This window comes from Channa argus, unplaced genomic scaffold (assembly GCF_033026475.1).
Source record: "Channa argus isolate prfri unplaced genomic scaffold, Channa argus male v1.0 Contig038, whole genome shotgun sequence".
Classification (NCBI taxonomy): Eukaryota; Metazoa; Chordata; class Actinopteri; order Anabantiformes; family Channidae; genus Channa; species Channa argus.
In genome coordinates, this window is record NW_027125257.1 from 230,772 (window position 1) to 248,164 (window position 17,393).

The 17,393-nt window shown below is 46.3% G+C and overlaps 2 non-coding genes across 2 annotated transcripts; one reads left to right on the plus strand and one right to left on the minus strand.

The window, feature by feature from the left end:
* Positions 1-11,992: 11,992 nt before the first annotated feature.
* On the minus strand, positions 11,993-12,065 carry trnag-ccc (transfer RNA glycine (anticodon CCC)). Its single transcript has one exon. It is a non-coding gene; the product is annotated as a tRNA-Gly (tRNA).
* Positions 12,066-15,230: 3,165 nt separating this feature from the next.
* trnae-uuc (transfer RNA glutamic acid (anticodon UUC)) lies at positions 15,231-15,302 on the plus strand. The gene has a single exon. It is a non-coding gene; the product is annotated as a tRNA-Glu (tRNA).
* Positions 15,303-17,393: the final 2,091 nt, after the last annotated feature.

A 17,393-nucleotide genomic window follows, 5' to 3' on the forward strand; every position in this document is an offset into this window, starting at 1 on the left:
AGATGCATAAAGCCAAAAATGAAAATACTTCTGATACTATCTTAGTTAACATTGGCACACATAAAAAACCTTGTGTGATATTTACTTGGTTTATACTAGAGCAGTCTTTTACACTTGATTCAATCAACAGTTGAGTACATGAACAGGTGGTGAATGCTCGTCTGAACAAGGTGAGTATTGGGGCTATGGTGAAATATGATTTGAGTCTTTCAAAGGCAGGGGTTGCTGAGGTGGACCTTGAGAACTTTACTTTGGAGGATGTGAGTTGGTGAAGGTGTCACAATGGAGCTGTAATCCTTTATGAAGCTACAGTAAAGTGTGGCTACAGGCAGTGTTGCCGTGAGTTCCCCAATCTTTAACTGCCTGCACCTTTGCTGGATCCATAGCGATCTTGCCTGGTGAGATAATGTATCCAAGGAATGTGACGGTGTTGGCATGGAATTCATATTTCTCCCCTTTGACAAACATTAAATTTTGGAAGAGATGCTTGAGGATGGCTCTAATATGGTGGACATGATCAGTTTAAGATCGAGAGAAAATCAGTATATCATCAAGATGTACACACATTTATTCAGCATGTGTCCCAACACACCATTGACTAGATTCTGGAATACAGCCAGGGCATTAGTCAGCCCAAAGGGCATAACCAGGTATTTGAAATGGCCTGCTGGGTTGTTGAATGCAGTTTTCCATTCGTCCCCCTCGTGGAACCAGCTCCCAGTTCAGATTCGGGAAGCAGACACCCCCTCTACTTTTAAATCTAGGCTTAAAACCTTCCTCTTTGATAGAGCTTATAGTACGTAATGTGTATATCCTCAGCAGTATCCAAACCACTCTTTTGGGCTTAAGGAATTTCCAAATCCCTCTTTCATGACCATGGGATAATAATGCATAACTGGTTTTGCTCTTAACAAGGTCTTGCTTACAGGGTTGTTAACTCGACAGCTCCCGCTTACCTCAACTCACTCATTCAAGTCTACAATCCTTCTCGCCCGCTGCGGTCTGCCAACGAACGACGTCTGGTGGTCCCAGCACCGCATAGAAGACACCAAGCAAAACTGTTCAGCGCAATGATCCCACGATGGTGGAACGAGCTACCAAACGCTGCACGCTCAGCTGATTCTCTCCCAATATTCAAAAAACTGCTGAAAACTGAACTCTTCCGCATCTTCCTATGCACCTAAATCTTAAAAAACAAAAAACAAAAAAAAAACCTTTCTGCTCTCTTGCACTTGTATCTCGTGAACTGTGAACACTTTTCTGATAGGGCTTTGCTTTGATGTTGTCTCCTTGACTTAGATTTTTGCTGCCTTGTACCTCACTTGTAAGTCGCTTTGGATAAAAGCGTCTGCTAAATGACTAAATGTAAATGTAAATGTAACTGTATTATTTAACCCATGTCCTACATTTGCTATTCATTCTGTACTAGCACCTCTCAGCTTCTAGCCACACAGAGTAACGTCATAATTGTGTTCTCTACTGGCCCACCAGCTTTCATCACATGCTGTCTTCTAATCCTCTGCTTTGACCTTTGATAGCCCCATTGTCAAGTCTTCATTGCAGGTAGTGTAGTTGTAGAACACTGTAAAGGATGCCATTTCTGGACTTCTGCTGTGTCACACACTAACGTTTCTCGCCTTTGGTCACCTCTACCCTTCATCACATAGATGCACAAAAAGCAGAGGGTGCATCAGATGATAAATCAAATCTTTTCTTCACATCCGGATTTTTTTCTGTGTTGTTTTGAGGATTCAGAAGAATTATGCACCTCTGTCAATTTACTTGTTGAAGAGGAGCTTGTTAAATAACTCTGGGATTTAATAGAAACATCCTCTAAAAGTTCGCCTGATTCACCATCCATGTATGTTGGTCTCCGATTGATATGCACAACAGCTAAACAGCATTGTATAAGACAACCAATGATCCACAGTTTAGTTATTTGTTTTATGCAATGTGTGTGTATTGTAATTGTTTAATGTAATCTGTGTTTGTGATGATGTCATTAATGACACCATATGGATTTGATAGTTGCCTTTGTAGTTTACCTTTAAGTTTTTGACCAGTGGTCAAGGAAACAATGCAATGCTAAGGGTTTGTTAAAGAGAGATGCAGTTCAGCTCAGCTACTGAAGGGTTTAGACGTGACACAGTAACTAGAGCAGAGGAACTGACTACAAGAAAGGTGTGGAGCGCAACAAGGTAGAAGAAATAGGTTCTGTGTGTCGCTGTAGAGGCACACGGTTTCTTACCGAGTTCTGCAAGTTCTGTGAGTTCAGACATACTTTGAAAAACTTGTTTGATGAAACAGCTAGTGAACGTGCTTGTGAGATCACTGTGCTTAAAGTTGTATGTACAATTGATCTGTCATCGGCTAAGTTGAAAAGCAAGTACAATAAATGTTCAATGTTTGTCTAACAACGATCTCTGGAGTGAAGAAGTATGTGCTGAAGCGTCAGGAGCGTCAAATTCGAGTAAGATCACCTCTACATTAGTAAGAAACTCTCTCTACACGGGTTAAGAACTACACAGTGAATAATGGAAGGAGAAGTTGGTCCAAGCCAGGACATGGAGAATGATTTGCAAATTCTGATGGAAATAAGACAGACCACGCTGGAGCAGCTGTTGAGCTAAGAGACCAATCTCCACTGTCTAATGGAAGAGGGCTGCTACAAGGTGGTGGAAACCAGGCTGTTCCCAGAGTTCAACCAACTGTTTGATTAGTTTTGTAGCATAAATACCTCACTCAAAGAAACTTTCCATGGGCTTGGGCACGAACAAGTAATGAAAACAGAAAAACTGGTACGAGCCGAAGTTAACAACATTAACTAAATTAACTAAACTAAAGGAAGAGGTTACACACTAGTTAACAAAGACACGTCAACGTCGTGAGGAAGTACGTAAGGCAGATAAGAGTGTTGCTCCTGAGGACAGTGTGTCTGTAGCGTCTTCAAGGAGATCTAGGAAGTCCAGAACGAGTTCCATTACATCTGCAGCTTCAAAGGCGTGCCTTGAGTTCGAACTAGAAAAAGCCAATCTATTGGCGAGGGCAGAAACATTAAGGCAAAGACATGCCATAGAGCAGCGAGAAGCTAAGCTTAGGGCAGAGAAGGAAGAATTTGAAATGAATGCCGCTCTTGCAGCTGCTAATGCACGAAGCAAGATCTTGAAGAAACATACAGGCCTCGTTGCATCCTGTGGTCCGAAAGTCAGCAATGAATTCAATCTTAGTCAGGCCCAGACAACGTACGTTAGTAAGGAAGTACCCGTTGTCGTTGATGCAGCTGTACAGTGTGAAGACGCAAGAGACGAAGTTGTTAGGGGTGTAAGATGTTTAATAGCTGAGTACAGTAGGAGTGTAAAGGCTGAGGCTTCCCACTGTGATCTTCAAGCAAAGGTTGTTAGCCAGCTTCCAGAAACAAAGGGTCGACATGTATTTTTTAAGGATGCTCAGTGTCAAAACGACCTTGCTGAAGTTGTGGATAAACACCAAAGTGTTTATGCTCAATCTCCTCAAATGATTCCTACGTTTAGTGGAGATCCTTTAGACTATGGTGTTTTCATCAAAGCATTTGAGCATGAGGTGGCGAATAGAGTGGGGGATGACAGTGATCGACTCTACCTGGTGGAGCGGAACATGACCGGACAACCTAAGGAGATTGTGCAAAGTTGCTTTAATATGGAACCAAGCCAAGGATATCACAGGGCCAGGGAGCTTTTAAAAAAGCATTTTGGCAATTCAATTCAATTCAATTCAACTTTATTTATATAGCGCCAATTCACAACAAAGCCATCTCAGGGCACTTTACAGAATAAAGTCAAGATTATAAAGATGTATAAAGAGAACCCAACAATTCCCCCTGGAGCAAGCCATAGGCAACAGTGGAGAGGAAAAACTCCCTTTAACGGAAGAAACCTCCAGCAGAATCAGGCTCAGGGTGGACGACCATCTGCCTCGACCGGTTGGGGTGAGTGGAAAGGGGAGAGAGAAAAGAACAGAGCAACAAAAACCAACAACAAAACATCGGGCAGATTGGTAGGACCAGAAGCTGCATGCTGGAAGACACACAGCTTCAAAGCCGGGGGGACACCTGCAGAAAGGGACAGAGAGAGGGGGACAGAGAAGGACAAAGACAACTACGGGAGAGAACATACAGAGTTAATGACATACAGTGGTGACAATTGCAGAGTGAGAGGAGAGGAGAGATGGTCAAGAGGAGGAAAGGAGCTCAGTGCATCGGGTGGTGGGTCCCCCAGCAGTCTAAGCCTATGGCAGCATAACTATAACTAACTATATGCTTTAATAAAGAGGAAGGATTACAACAGCAGTTGTAATCAAAACTTCGAGGACAAGCCCGAGAACACCAAGGGCATCCTTGCCATAATTCCTGTCCGAGTAAAGGCAAGAAAAGGCAACAAAGTAGTCACTTCATATGCATTCTTGGATACTGGCAGCACAGCTACTTTTGCACAGATAAACTTCTTGGGTTAGCCTTCTTCTTACAACCATGGAAGAAAGCAAAGTTGTGACCAGTACTATGGTGACAGAGTTGGAGGTAGGCCACCTGAACTCAAATGACTTCATAAAGCTAAAGGAGGTTTTTCACGAAAGGATATTCCAGTAAGCAAGAATAACATCCCGCGACAAGAATATATAGATAAATGGCCACATCTTAAAGGAGTGCAAATACCTCTCATCGACGCAGGCATAGGACTGTTGATTGGAACTAATGCTGCCAAGACGATGGAACCAAAGGAAGTTATTCTTAGCGTCAGTGGTGGGCCTTTTGCAGTCAGAACCATACTGGGTTGGACAGTCAATGGGCTACTGAAGGGGGATAATTGCAACACAACCAGGAATGAAATAATGCAAGTCGTGTCAAATCGTGTATCTGTGGCCAAGCTGGAAAACCTGTGGAAACAACAGTTTCAATATGACTTTCCTGAGGATGGACAAGAGGAGAGGTAAGAGATGTCTAAGGCGGATCATCTGTTCATGGAGAGAGTGACACAATCTGCTACGTTGGTAGACAGTTGGTAGATCTCCCATTAAAGGATTTGGACATTAAAATGCCAAACAACCAGGCCGTAGCAGAACAGCATGCTACAACTCTGAAGAGGAAGTTTCTCAGGAATCCCCCATTCAGGGTGGATTATATTACCTTCATGAATGATACAATGATACATGGTGTTGTGTTCGACTGTGGTGCATCTTATCAGGGAACTTCATTGAATGGGCAGCTCCTTCAAGGACCAAATCTTACTAGCCCAATAAATGGTTCTGACCAGGTTTCATCAAGAACCTGTGACAATAGTGGCAGATGTTTCGCTGAGCAAAGCTCTGGCGATGCGGAGAAGACAACTCACATCTGATGACGCCTGCACATCCAGGACCATTTCGAAGACAGTGGAGACACCCGGCGCATGTGGCAGGGCATCCAGGCGATCACGAACTACAAGACAACTTCACCTGCTTGTGACCGCGACGCCCCCCTCCCAGATGCGCTGAACCACTTCTACGCCCGGTTTGAGGCACAGAACAACGTGAAGGCGAGGAAGTCCTCCCAGTGACCAGGTGCTCTGTCTAACCACAGCTGAAGTGAGGAAAACTCTATGCAGAGTTATCCCACGGAAGTCTGCTGGACCAGACAACATTCCTGGCAGAGTGCTCAGGGAGTGCGCAGAACAGCTAGCGAATGTCTTCACAGACATCTTCAACATCTCCCTGAGCAGCAACGTTGTTCCTACGTGCCTCAAGGCAACGACCATCGTGCCCGTGCCTAAGAAGTCTACTGTCTCCTGCCTCAATGACTATCGTCCCGTCGCGCTCACACCCATCGTGATGAAGTGCTTCGAAAGGCTCGTCATGAGGCACATTAAGACCCAACTCCCAACCTCCCTGGACCCCATGCAGTTTGCGTATCGTCCAAATCGTTCCACAGACGATGCCATCTCCACGACCCTCCATCTGGCCCTCACCCACCTGGACAATAAGAACTCATACGCACGAATGCTGTTCATTGACTTCAGCTCAGCATTTAACACAATCATCCCTCAGCACCAGATCGAGAAATTGAGCATACTGGGCCTGAACACCTCCCTCTGCAACTGGATTCTGGACTTCCTGACTGGGAGACCCCAGTCAGTCCGGATCGGGAACAACATCTCCAGCACCACCACACTGAGCATTGGAGCCCCTCAGGGCTGTGTGCTCAGCCCTCTGCTGTTCACTCTGCTGCCGCACGACTGTGTAGCAATGCACAGCTCAAACCACATAGTCAAGTTTGCCGATGACACGACCGTGGTGGGTCTAATCAGCAAGAACGACGAGTCAGCTTACAGAGAGGAGGTGCAACGATTAACAGCCTGGTGTGGAGCAAACAACCTGTCTCTGAACGTTGACAAAACTAAAAAGATGGTTGTGGACTTCAGGAGAGCACAGGGCGACAATACTCCATTGATCATCGATGGATCCTCAGTGGAGATAGTCAAGAACACCAAATCGCAAGATCCTACAGAGGATAGTGAGGACAGCTGAGAAGATCATCGGAGTCTCTCTGCCCTCTATCATGCACATTTACACCACACGCTGCATCCGCAAAGCCAACAGCATTGTGGACGACCCCACACACCCATCACACACACTCTTCACACTCCTGCCATCAGCAAAGAGGTTCCGAAGCATTCGGGCCACCACATCCAGACTATGCAACAGTTTTTTCCCGCAAGCCATCAGGCTCCTCAACACACAGAACTGAAATAGAACTTAAACACACTACAAACCGAACTCAGCACATTCTCATCACTCACTACTCATCTCATTCCACCACCACTTATTTATTATTTTTTTACTTTTACTCTTTTTTTACACCCCTAGCACACTTGACTGTACTGTACTGTACTGTAAAATAGTATACAGTAGGTTTACTGGTCGGCACTGTCTTGGGTTTTGTTGAGACAGTGTATTGGACAGTATAGCGATGCTAAAGTACATCAGCAATGAGACATCAAGGTTGAGCATAGCTGCTTCCAAAGCCAAATCAAACATGCGAATAGCGACAAAGACTTCCATACCGGATCGGTCGGGGTCCCGGTGAACAACGACCGCCACCGGTGCTGTTGACCTACAGGGTACCGGTGGAAATTGGACTACTGTTGGTCGAAGACGAAGAAGAAGAGGAGGAAGGTGTGTTCGTAGGCAGAGAGAGAAGAGGAAAGCTAAGAATGTAGGACTGACAGTAGGGACTTTGAATGTTGGTACTATGACAGGGAAGGCTAGGGAGTTGATCGACATGATGCAGAGAAGGAAGGTGGACATACTGTGTGTCCAGGAGACCAGGTGGAAAGGTAGCAAGGCTAGAAGCTTAGGAGCAGGGTTTAAGTTGTTTTACCATGGGTCAGATAGGAAGAGAAATGGAGTAGGAGTTATATTGAAAGAGGATTTTGTGAGGAATGTTCTAGAGGTGAAAAGAGTATCAGTGACTGTAAAGCATTGGTAGGGGAGAGTGTAGCCAGACAACACAGGATGGTGGTGTGTAAAATGATGCTGGTGGTGAGGAAGATAAGGAGGACTAAGGCAGAGCAGAGGACGAAGTGGTGGAAGTTGAAAAAGGAAGAATGTCGTTTAGTTTTCAGGGAGGAGCTGAGACAGACTCTGGGTGGTTTGGAGGTGCTTCCAGATGACTGGACTACTACAGCTAATTTGATCAGGGAGACAGGTAGGAGGGTACTCGGTGTGTCATCTGGAAAGAGGAAAGCGGACAAGGAGACTTGGTGGTGGAACGAGGAAGTTCAGGAGTGTATACAGAGAAAGAGGTTAGCTAAGAAGTAGTGGGACACTGAGAGGACTGAAGAGAGTAGACAGGAGTACAGGGAGATACAGCGTAAGGTGAAGATAGAGGTGGCAAAGGCCAAACAAAGAGCATATGAGGACTTGTATGCTAGGTTGGACACTAAAGAGGGAGAGGTGGATTTGTACAGGTTGGCCAGACAAGGAGATAGAGATGGAAAGGATGTGCAGCAGCTTAGGGTGATTAAAGATAAGGATGGAAATGTATTGACAGGTGCCAGGAGTGTGATGGGAAGATGGAAGGAGTACTTTGAAGAGTTGATGAACGAGGAAAATGAAAGGGAACGAAAAGTAGAAGAGGTGACTGGTGTGGAGCAGGAAGTAGCAAAGATTAGTAAGAGTGAAGTGAGGAGGACATTGAAGAGGATGAAGAGCGGAAAGGCAGTTGGTCCTGATGACATACCTGTGGAGGTATGGAAGTGTCTAGGAGCGGTCGCAGTAGAGTTTTTGACTAGTTTGTTTAACAAGATCTTGGAGAGTGAGAGGATGCCAGAGGACTGGAGGAAAAGTGTACTGGTACCAATTTTTAACAACAAGGGAGATGTGCAGAGCTGTGGCAACTACAGAGGAATAAAGCTGATGAGTCACACAATGAAGTTGTGGGAAAGAGTAGTGGAAGCTGGGCTAAGGGCAGAGGTGAACATTTGTGAGCAGCAATATGGTTTCATGCCTAGAAAGAGTACAACAGATGCAGTATTTGCTTTGAGGACGCTGATGGAGAAGTACAGAGAGGGTCATGGGGAGTTGCATTGTGTCTTCGTAGATTTAGAAAAAGCGTATGACAGGGTGCCGAGAGAGGAGCTGTGGTATTGTATGAGGACGTCTGGAGTGGAAGAGAAGTATGTTAGAGTGGTGCAGGACATGTATGAGAGCTGTAAGACAGTGGTGAGGTGTGCTGTAGGTGTGACAGAGGAGTTTAAGGTGGAGGTGGGTCTGCATCAAGGATCGGCTTTGAGCCCCTTCTTGTTTGCTCTGGTGATGGACAGACTGACAGATGAGGTTAGACAAGAATCTCCCTGGACTATGATGTTTGCAGATGACATTGTTATTTGTAGTGAGAGCAGGGAGCAGGTGGAGGAAAATCTAGAGAGGTGGAGGTCTGCTCTGGAAAACAGAGGAATGAAGCTTAGCCGCAGCAAGACAGAATACATGTGTGTCAATGAGAGGGACCCAGGTGGAATGGTGAGGTTACAGGGAGCAGAGGTGAAGAAGGTGCAGGACTTTAAGTACTTAGGGTCAACGGTTCAGAGCAACGGTGAGTGTGGAAAAGAGGTGAAGAGGCGAGTGCAGGCAGGTTGGAACGGGTGGAGAAAAGTGTCAGGTGTGTTGTGTGATAAAAGAGTATCAGCGAGAATGAAAGGAAAGCTGTTCAAGACGGTGGTGAGACCAGCAATGTTGTTCGGCTTAGAGACAGTGGCACTGAAGAAAAGACAGGAGGCAGAGCTGGAGGTAGCAGAGCTTAAGATGTTGAGGTTCTCTTTGTGAGTGACGAGGATGGACAGGATCAGGAATGAGTACATCAGAGGGACAGCTCATGTTAGATGTTTTGGAGATAAAGTCAGAGAGGCCAGATTGAGGTGGTTTGGACATGTTCAGAGGAGAAACTGAATATATCGGTAGAAGGATGCTGAGGTTGGAGCTGCAAGGCAGGAGGTCTAGAGGAAGACCAAACAGGAGACTTATGGCTGTAGTGAGGGAGGACATGAAGTTAGTTGTTGTGAGTGAAGAGGATGCAGAGGATAGAGTTAGATGGAGGCACATGATTCGCTGTGGCGACCCCTGAAAGGTAGCAGCCGAAAGGAAAAGAAGAAGTTCTACGACTCCAGTGTGTAAAAGTTTTATTCACTTTTGGTGTGTTATGTTGAGTAGGTCTATTGACATGCGTTTCTGTGACTGGAGGGTTGTATTCTGCCAAACCGACGATTTCGGCCATTAGTTTATGCAAATTGAGTTATTGTCCAGGTAACTTACGATACGTAGTGTTAAACAAGAAAAGTACACAATCAGGAAACCGAGACGACGGCATCAACTTGTTCTTTGATTCGTTAAATATTCATGTGGATCTGCAAACCGACACTGCTTTGATGTCAGCAGGATGGGACACGCTCCCGATCGACTCTCCTCCGGCTCTTGCTGAACACCATTCCGGCATATTTCCATAAGCTTCAGCTTTGCTTAAATTCTCCCTGTCCCGTCGTTGGAGTATTTTTGTCTCCGTCTCGCACGATGGGAGGTGATGAGCCACTAAGCTGAGTCTCCATGGACAGTGAGTGGCAGCTGTCTTTGGCCCAGGAATCTGTCTCTTTAAGGGTGATTTAGTTGTTTTAAGGGTAGTGTGATTTTTCCTTTTCCAAGCTCTGGGACCCTGAACTGTTGACTCTCGACTCCCTGGTTGTCTAGTGGCTAGGATTCTGCGCTTTCGCCGCGGCCCGGGTTCGATTCCCGGTCAGCGAATTTGATTTTGGCGCTGCCTGAAATGGGTAAAGACCCAGGAACGCTTCTTTGCCTTTTTTCAAAGGATCACCTCCACAGCCAAAATCCCTGGTCCTATTTGTCTTTCTAGAAACATATTGGTAGTTTCGGCCTAGGTGGCTTAAATGAGAACTGTGTGCGTCTGGAAAGAACAAGGACTGAAGGACGTCACAGTATGAATGTGAAAAGCCAAATTTGAGCCACGGTATAAAAATAATATTCACTTTTGTGACCTCTTGTGTAACAGGCAAAACCTTCCCGATCGTCTAGTGGCTAGGATCCGGCGCTCTCACACGCCGCGGCCCGGGTTTGACACCCCTCCTCAGGGAACACTCTTGTCTTGCTGCCTTCTGCTAATGACGTCGCAGGAGGGTCATTTTAGATTGTGATGTTCACAAAAAAATCTCTTTGTTTTAAAGATCCGCCCTTCCTTTGCTCGCGCACCTGTTTAAGAACGATGTTCTCGTCAGGGAGAGTGGTGGAGAGCCTAAAGTTCCCCATCAGCATAGACATGACATTTTTTACCATTGTTCTACGACTCCAGCGTGTAAAAGTTTTATTCACTTTTGGTGTGTTATGTTGAGTAGGTCTATTGACATGCGTTTCTGTGACTGGAGGGTTGTATTCTGCCAAACCGACGATGTCGGCCATTAGTTTATGCAAATTGAGTTATTGTCCAGGTAACTTACGATACGTAGTGTTAAACAAGAAAAGTACACAATCAGGAAACCGAGACGACGGCATCAACTTGTTCTTTGATTCGTTAAATATTCATGTGGATCTGCAAACCGACACTGCTTTGATGTCAGCAGGATGGGACGCTCCCGATCGACTCTCCTCCGGCTATTGCTGAACACCATTCCGGCATATTTCCATAAGCTTCAGCTTTGCTTAAATTCTCCCTGTCCAGTCGTTGGAGTATTTTTGTCTCCGTCTCGCACGATGGGAGGTCATGAGCCACTAAGCTGAGTCTCCATGGACAGTGAGTGGCAGCTGTCTTTGGCCCAGGAATCTGTCTCTTTAAGGGTGATTTAGTTGTTTTAAGGGTAGTGTGATTTTTCCTTTTTCCAAGCTCTGGGACCCTGAACTGTTGACTCTCGACTCCCTGGTTGTCTAGTGGCTAGGATTCGGAGCTTTCACCACCGCGGCCCGGGTTCGATTCGCAGTCAGGGAACTTGCTTTTGACGCTGCCTGAAACGGGTAAAGACCCAGGAACGCTTCTTTGCCTTTTTTCAAAGGATCACCTCCACAGCCAAATTCCCTGGTCCTATTTGTCTGGATCCGGATCGTCTAGTGGCTAGGATTCGGCGCTTTCACCGCCGCGGCCCGGGTTCGATTCCCGGTCAGGGAACTTGCTGTTGACGCTGCCTGAAACAGGTAAAGACTCAGGAACGCTTCTTTGCCTTTTTTCAAAGGATCACCTCCACAGCCAAATTCCCTGGTCCTATTTGCGCACAGAACGTGGATCAACCCTCTCCTCAAATTAGAGTAACAGGCATTGTAGGCGAACCCGTATTTTCTGTGGATTGGCAGCAAAAGGCAAGCAGCCACATTCATTAGCACTACGCGTGCAGTTGCAGTTTCTGAGCCTTCGAGGCCACAGTGGTAGGTGTTATGGGAAGGAAGCCTACATTATCCCAAGTAATTCCTCATACCAAAAGGCCCACCCACGCAATGCATTGGCCAAGAATTGAACCTGGGTCAACTGCTTGGGAAGCAGCTATGCTCAACCACTATACCACCAACGCGCAGAGGACACTCCTTGGTCTCAACATTTTCCACAATGTGTACATGGGGGAAGGGAAAGCGTAGTTAGGGGAGGTCCAAGAGATCACCAAGGTTTATGGACTTTCAAGAAACATATTGGTAGTTTCACCCTAGGTGGCTTAAATGAGAACTGTGTGCGTCTGGAAAGAACAAGGACTGAAGGACGTCACAGTATGAATGTGAAAAGCCAAATTTGAGCCACGGTATAAAAATAATATTCACTTTTGTGACCTCTTGTGTAACAGGCAATACCTTCCGGATCGTCCAGTGGCTAGGATTCGGCGCTCTCACACGCCGCGGCCCGGGTTTGACACCCCTCCTCAGGGAACGCTCTTCTCTTGCTGCCTTCTGCTAATGACGTCGCAGGAGGGTCATTTTAGATTGTGATGTTCACAAAAAAATCTCTTTGTTTTAAATATCCGCCCTTCCTTTGCTGGCGCACCTGTTTAAGAATGATGTTCTCATCAGGGAGAGTGGTGGAGAGCCTAAAGTTCCCCATCAGCATAGAGATGACATTTTTTACCATTGTTGTACGACTCCAGTGTAATGCAACCGCAAGGGGGCACAAGCCAGTGTCTTCTTGTGCCAGTCCCAAGTCTGGATAAATGCAGAGGGTTGTGGCAGGAAGGGCATCCGACGTAAAACACATGCCAAATCAAACATGCGAATCGCGACAAAGACTTCCATACCGGATCGGTCGGGGCCCCGGTGAACAACGACCGCCACCGGTGCTGTTGACCTACACGGTACCGGTGGAAATTGGACTACTGTTGGTCGAAGACGAAGAAGAAGAGGAGGAAGGTGTGTTCGTAGGCAGAGAGAGAAGAGGAAAGCTAAGAATGTAGGACTGACAGTAGGGACTTTGAATGTTGGTACTATGACAGGGAAGGCTAGGGAGTTGATCGACATGATGCAGAGAAGGAAGGTGGACATACTGTGTGTCCAGGAGACCAGGTGGAAAGGTAGCAAGGCTAGAAGCTTAGGAGCAGGGTTTAAGTTGTTTTACCATGGGTCAGATAGGAAGAGAAATGGAGTAGGAGTTATATTGAAAGAGGATTTTGTGAGGAATGTTCTAGAGGTGAAAAGAGTATCAGACAGGTTGATGAGTCTGAAGCTGGATGTTGAAGGGGTGATGTTCAATGTTGTGAGTGGTTATGCCCCACAGGTAGGATGTGAGTTAGAAGAGAAGGATAAATTCTGGAGTGAGTTAGATGAAGTGATGCAGAGCATCCCCAGAGGTGAGAGAGTTGTCATTGGTGCAGATTTCAATGGGCATGTTGGTGAAGGGAACAGAGGTGATGAGACTGTTATGGGCAGGTTTGGTGTTCAGGACAGGAACGCAGAAGGTCAGATGGTGGTTGACTTTGCAAAGAGGATGGAAATGGCTGTAGTAAACACTTTCTTTCAGAAGAGGCAGGAACATAGGGTGACGTACAAGAGCGGAGGGAGAAGCACTCAGGTAGACTACATCTTGTGTAGACGTTGTAATCTGAAAGAGATCAGTGACTGTAAAGCATTGGTAGGGGAGAGTGTAGCCAGACAACACAGGATGGTGGTGTGTAAAATGATGCTGGTGGTGAGGAAGATAAGGAGGACTAAGGCAGAGCAGAGGACGAAGTGGTGGAAGTTGAAAAAGGAAGAATGTCGTTTAGTTTTCAGGGAGGAGCTGAGACAGACTCTGGGTGGTTTGGAGGTGCTTCCAGATGACTGGACTACTACAGCTAATTTGATCAGGGAGACAGGTAGGAGGAGGGTACTCGGTGTGTCATCTGGAAAGAGGAAAGCGGACAAGGAGACTTGAGGGTGGAACGAGGAAGTTCAGGAGTGTATACAGAGAAAGAGGTTAGCTAAGAAGAAGTGGGACACTGAGAGGACTGAAGAGAGTAGACAGGAGTACAGGGAGATACAGCGTAAGGTGAAGATAGAGGTGGCAAAGGCCAAACAAAGAGCATATGAGGACTTGTATGCTAGGTTGGACACTAAAGAGGGAGAGGTGGATTTGTACAGGTTGGCCAGACAAAGAGCTAGAGATGGAAAGGATGTGCAGCAGGTTAGGGTGATTAAAGATAAGGATGGAAATGTATTGACAGGTGCCAGGAGTGTGATGGGAAGATGGAAGGAGTACTTTGAAGAGTTGATGAACGAGGAAAATGAAAGGGAACGAAGAGTAGAAGAGGTGACTGGTGTGGAGCAGGAAGTAGCAAAGATTAGTAAGAGTGAAGTGAGGAGGACATTGAAGAGGATGAAGAGCGGAAAGGCAGTTGGTCCTGATGACATACCTGTGGAGGTATGGAAGTGTCTAGGAGAGGTGGCAGTAGAGTTTTTGACTAGTTTGTTTAACAAGATCTTGGAGAGTGAGAGGATGCCAGAGGACAGGAGGAAAAGTGTACTGGTACCAATTTTTAACAACAAGGGAGATGTGCAGAGCTGTGGCAACTACAGAGGAATAAAGCTGATGAGTCACACAATGAAGTTGTGGGAAAGAGTAGTGGAAGCTAGGCTAAGGGCAGAGGTGAACATTTGTGAGCAGCAATATGGTTTCATGCCTAGAAAGAGTACAACAGATGCAGTATTTGCTTTGAGGACGCTGATGGAGAAGTACAGAGAGGGTCATAGGGAGTTGCATTGTGTCTTCGTAGATTTAGAAAAAGCGTATGACAGGGTGCCGAGAGAGGAGCTGTGGTATTGTATGAGGACGTCTGGAGTGGAAGAGAAGTATGTTAGAGTGGTGCAGGACATGTATGAGAGCTGTAAGACAGTGGTGAGGTGCTGTAGGTGTGACAGAGGAGTTTAAGGTGGAGGTGGGTCTGCATCAAGGATCGGCATCAAGGATCAAGGATGCAGAGGATAGAGTTAGATGGAGGCACATGATTCGCTGTGGCGACCCCTGAAAGGGAGCAGCCAAAAGGAAAAGAAGAAGAAGTTCTACGACTCCAGTGTCTAAAAGTTTTATTCACTTTTGGTGTGTTATGTTGAGTAGGTCTATTGACATGCGTTTCTGTGACTGGAGGGTTGTATTCTGCCAAACCGACGATGTCAGCCATTAGTTTATGCAAATTGAGTTATTGTCCAGGTAACTTACGATACGTAGCGTTAAACAAGAAAAGTACACAATCAGGAAACCGAGACGACAGTTGACTCTCGACTCCTTGGTGGTCTAGTGGCTAGGATTTGGCGCTTTCACCGCCGCGGCCAGGGTTCGATTCCCGGTCAGGGAACTTGCTTTTGACGCTGCCTGAAACGGGTAAAGACCCAGGAACGCTTCTTTGGCTTTTTTCAAAGGATCACCTCCACAGCCAAATTCCCTGGTCCTATTTGCGTGATGGGAGGTCATGAGCCACTAAGCTGAGTCTCCATGGACAGTGAGTGGCAGCTGTCTTTGGCCCAGGAATCTGTCTCTTTAAGGGTGATTTAGTTGTTTTAAGGGTAGTGTGATTTTTCCTTTTTCCAAGCTCTGGGACCCTGAACTGTTGACTCTCGACTTCCTGGTGGTCTAGTGGCTAGGATTCGGCGCTTTCACCGCTGAGACCCGTGTTCGATTCCCGGTCAGGGAACTTGTTTTTTACGCTGCCTGAAACGGGTAAAGACCCAGGAACGCTTCTTTGCCTTTTTTCGAAGGATCACCTCCACAGCCAAATTCCCTGGTCCTATTTGTTTTTCTAAACACATATTGGTAGTTTCAGCCTAGGTGGCTTAAATGAGAACTGTGTGCATCTCGAAAGAACAAGGACTGAAGGACGTCACAGTATGAATGTGAAAAGCCAAATTTGAGCCACGGTATAAAAATAATATTCACTTTTGTGACCTCTTGTGTAACAGGCAATACCTTCCGGATCGTCTAGTGGCTAGGATTCGGCGCTCTCACACGCCGCGGCCCGGGTTTGACACCCCTCCTCAGGGAATGCTCTTCTCTTGCTGCCTTCTGCTAATGACGTCGCAGGAGGGTCATTTTAGATTGTGATGTTCACAAAAAAATCTCTTTGTTTTAAAGATCCGCCCTTCCTTTGCTCGCGCACCTGTTTAAGAACGATGTTCTCGTCAGGGAGAGTGGTGGAGAGCCTAAAGTTCCCCATCAGCATAGACATGACATTTTTTACCATTGTTCTACGACTCCAGTGTGTAAAAGTTTTATTCACTTTTGGTGTGTTATGTTGAGTAGGTCTATTGACATGCGTTTCTGTGACCGGAGGGTTGTATTCTGCCAAACCGACGATGTCGGCCATTAGTCTATGCAAATTGAGTTATTGTCCAGGTAACTTACGATACGTAGTGTTAAACAAGAAAAGTACACAATCAGGAAACCGAGACGACGGCATCAACTTGTTCTTTGATTCGTTAAATATTCATGTGGATCTGCAAACCGACACTGCTTTGATGTCAGCAGGATGGGACACGCTCCCGATCGACTCTCTTCCGGCTCTTGCTTAACACCATTCCGGCATATTTCCATAAGCTTCAGCTTTGCTTAAATTCTCCCTGTCCCGTCGTTGGAGTATTTTTGTCTCCGTCTCGCACGATGGGAGGTCATGAGCCACTAAGCTGAGTCTCCATGGACAGTGAGTGGCAGCTGTCTTTGGCCCAGGAATCTGTCTCTTTAAGGGTGATTTAGTTGTTTTAAGGGTAGTGTGATTTTTCCTTTTTCCAAGCTCTAGGACCCTGAACTGTTGACTCTGGACTCCCTGGTGGTCTAGTGGCTAGGATTCGGTGCATTCACAGCTGTGGCCCGGGTTCGGTTCCCGATCAGGGAACTTGCTTTTGACGCTGCCTGAAACGGGTAAAGACCCAGGAACGCTTCTTTGGCTTTTTTCAAAGGATCACCTCCACAGCCAAATTCCCTGGTCCTATTTGCGTGATGGGAGGTCATGAGCCACTAAGCTGAGTCTCCATGGACAGTGAGTGGCAGCTGTCTTTGGCCCAGGAATCTGTCTCTTTAAGGGTGATTTAGTTGTTTTAAGGGTAGTGTGATTTTTCCTTTTTCCAAGCTCTGGGACCCTGAACTGTTGACTCTCGACTTCCTGGTGGTCTAGTGGCTAGGATTCGGCGCTTTCACCGCTGAGACCCGTGTTCGATTCCCGGTCAGGGAACTTGTTTTTTACGCTGCCTGAAACGGGTAAAGACCCAGGAACGCTTCTTTGCCTTTTTTCGAAGGATCACCTCCACAGCCAAATTCCCTGGTCCTATTTGTTTTTCTAAACACATATTGGTAGTTTCAGCCTAGGTGGCTTAAATGAGAACTGTGTGCATCTCGAAAGAACAAGGACTGAAGGACGTCACAGTATGAATGTGAAAAGCCAAATTTGAGCCACGGT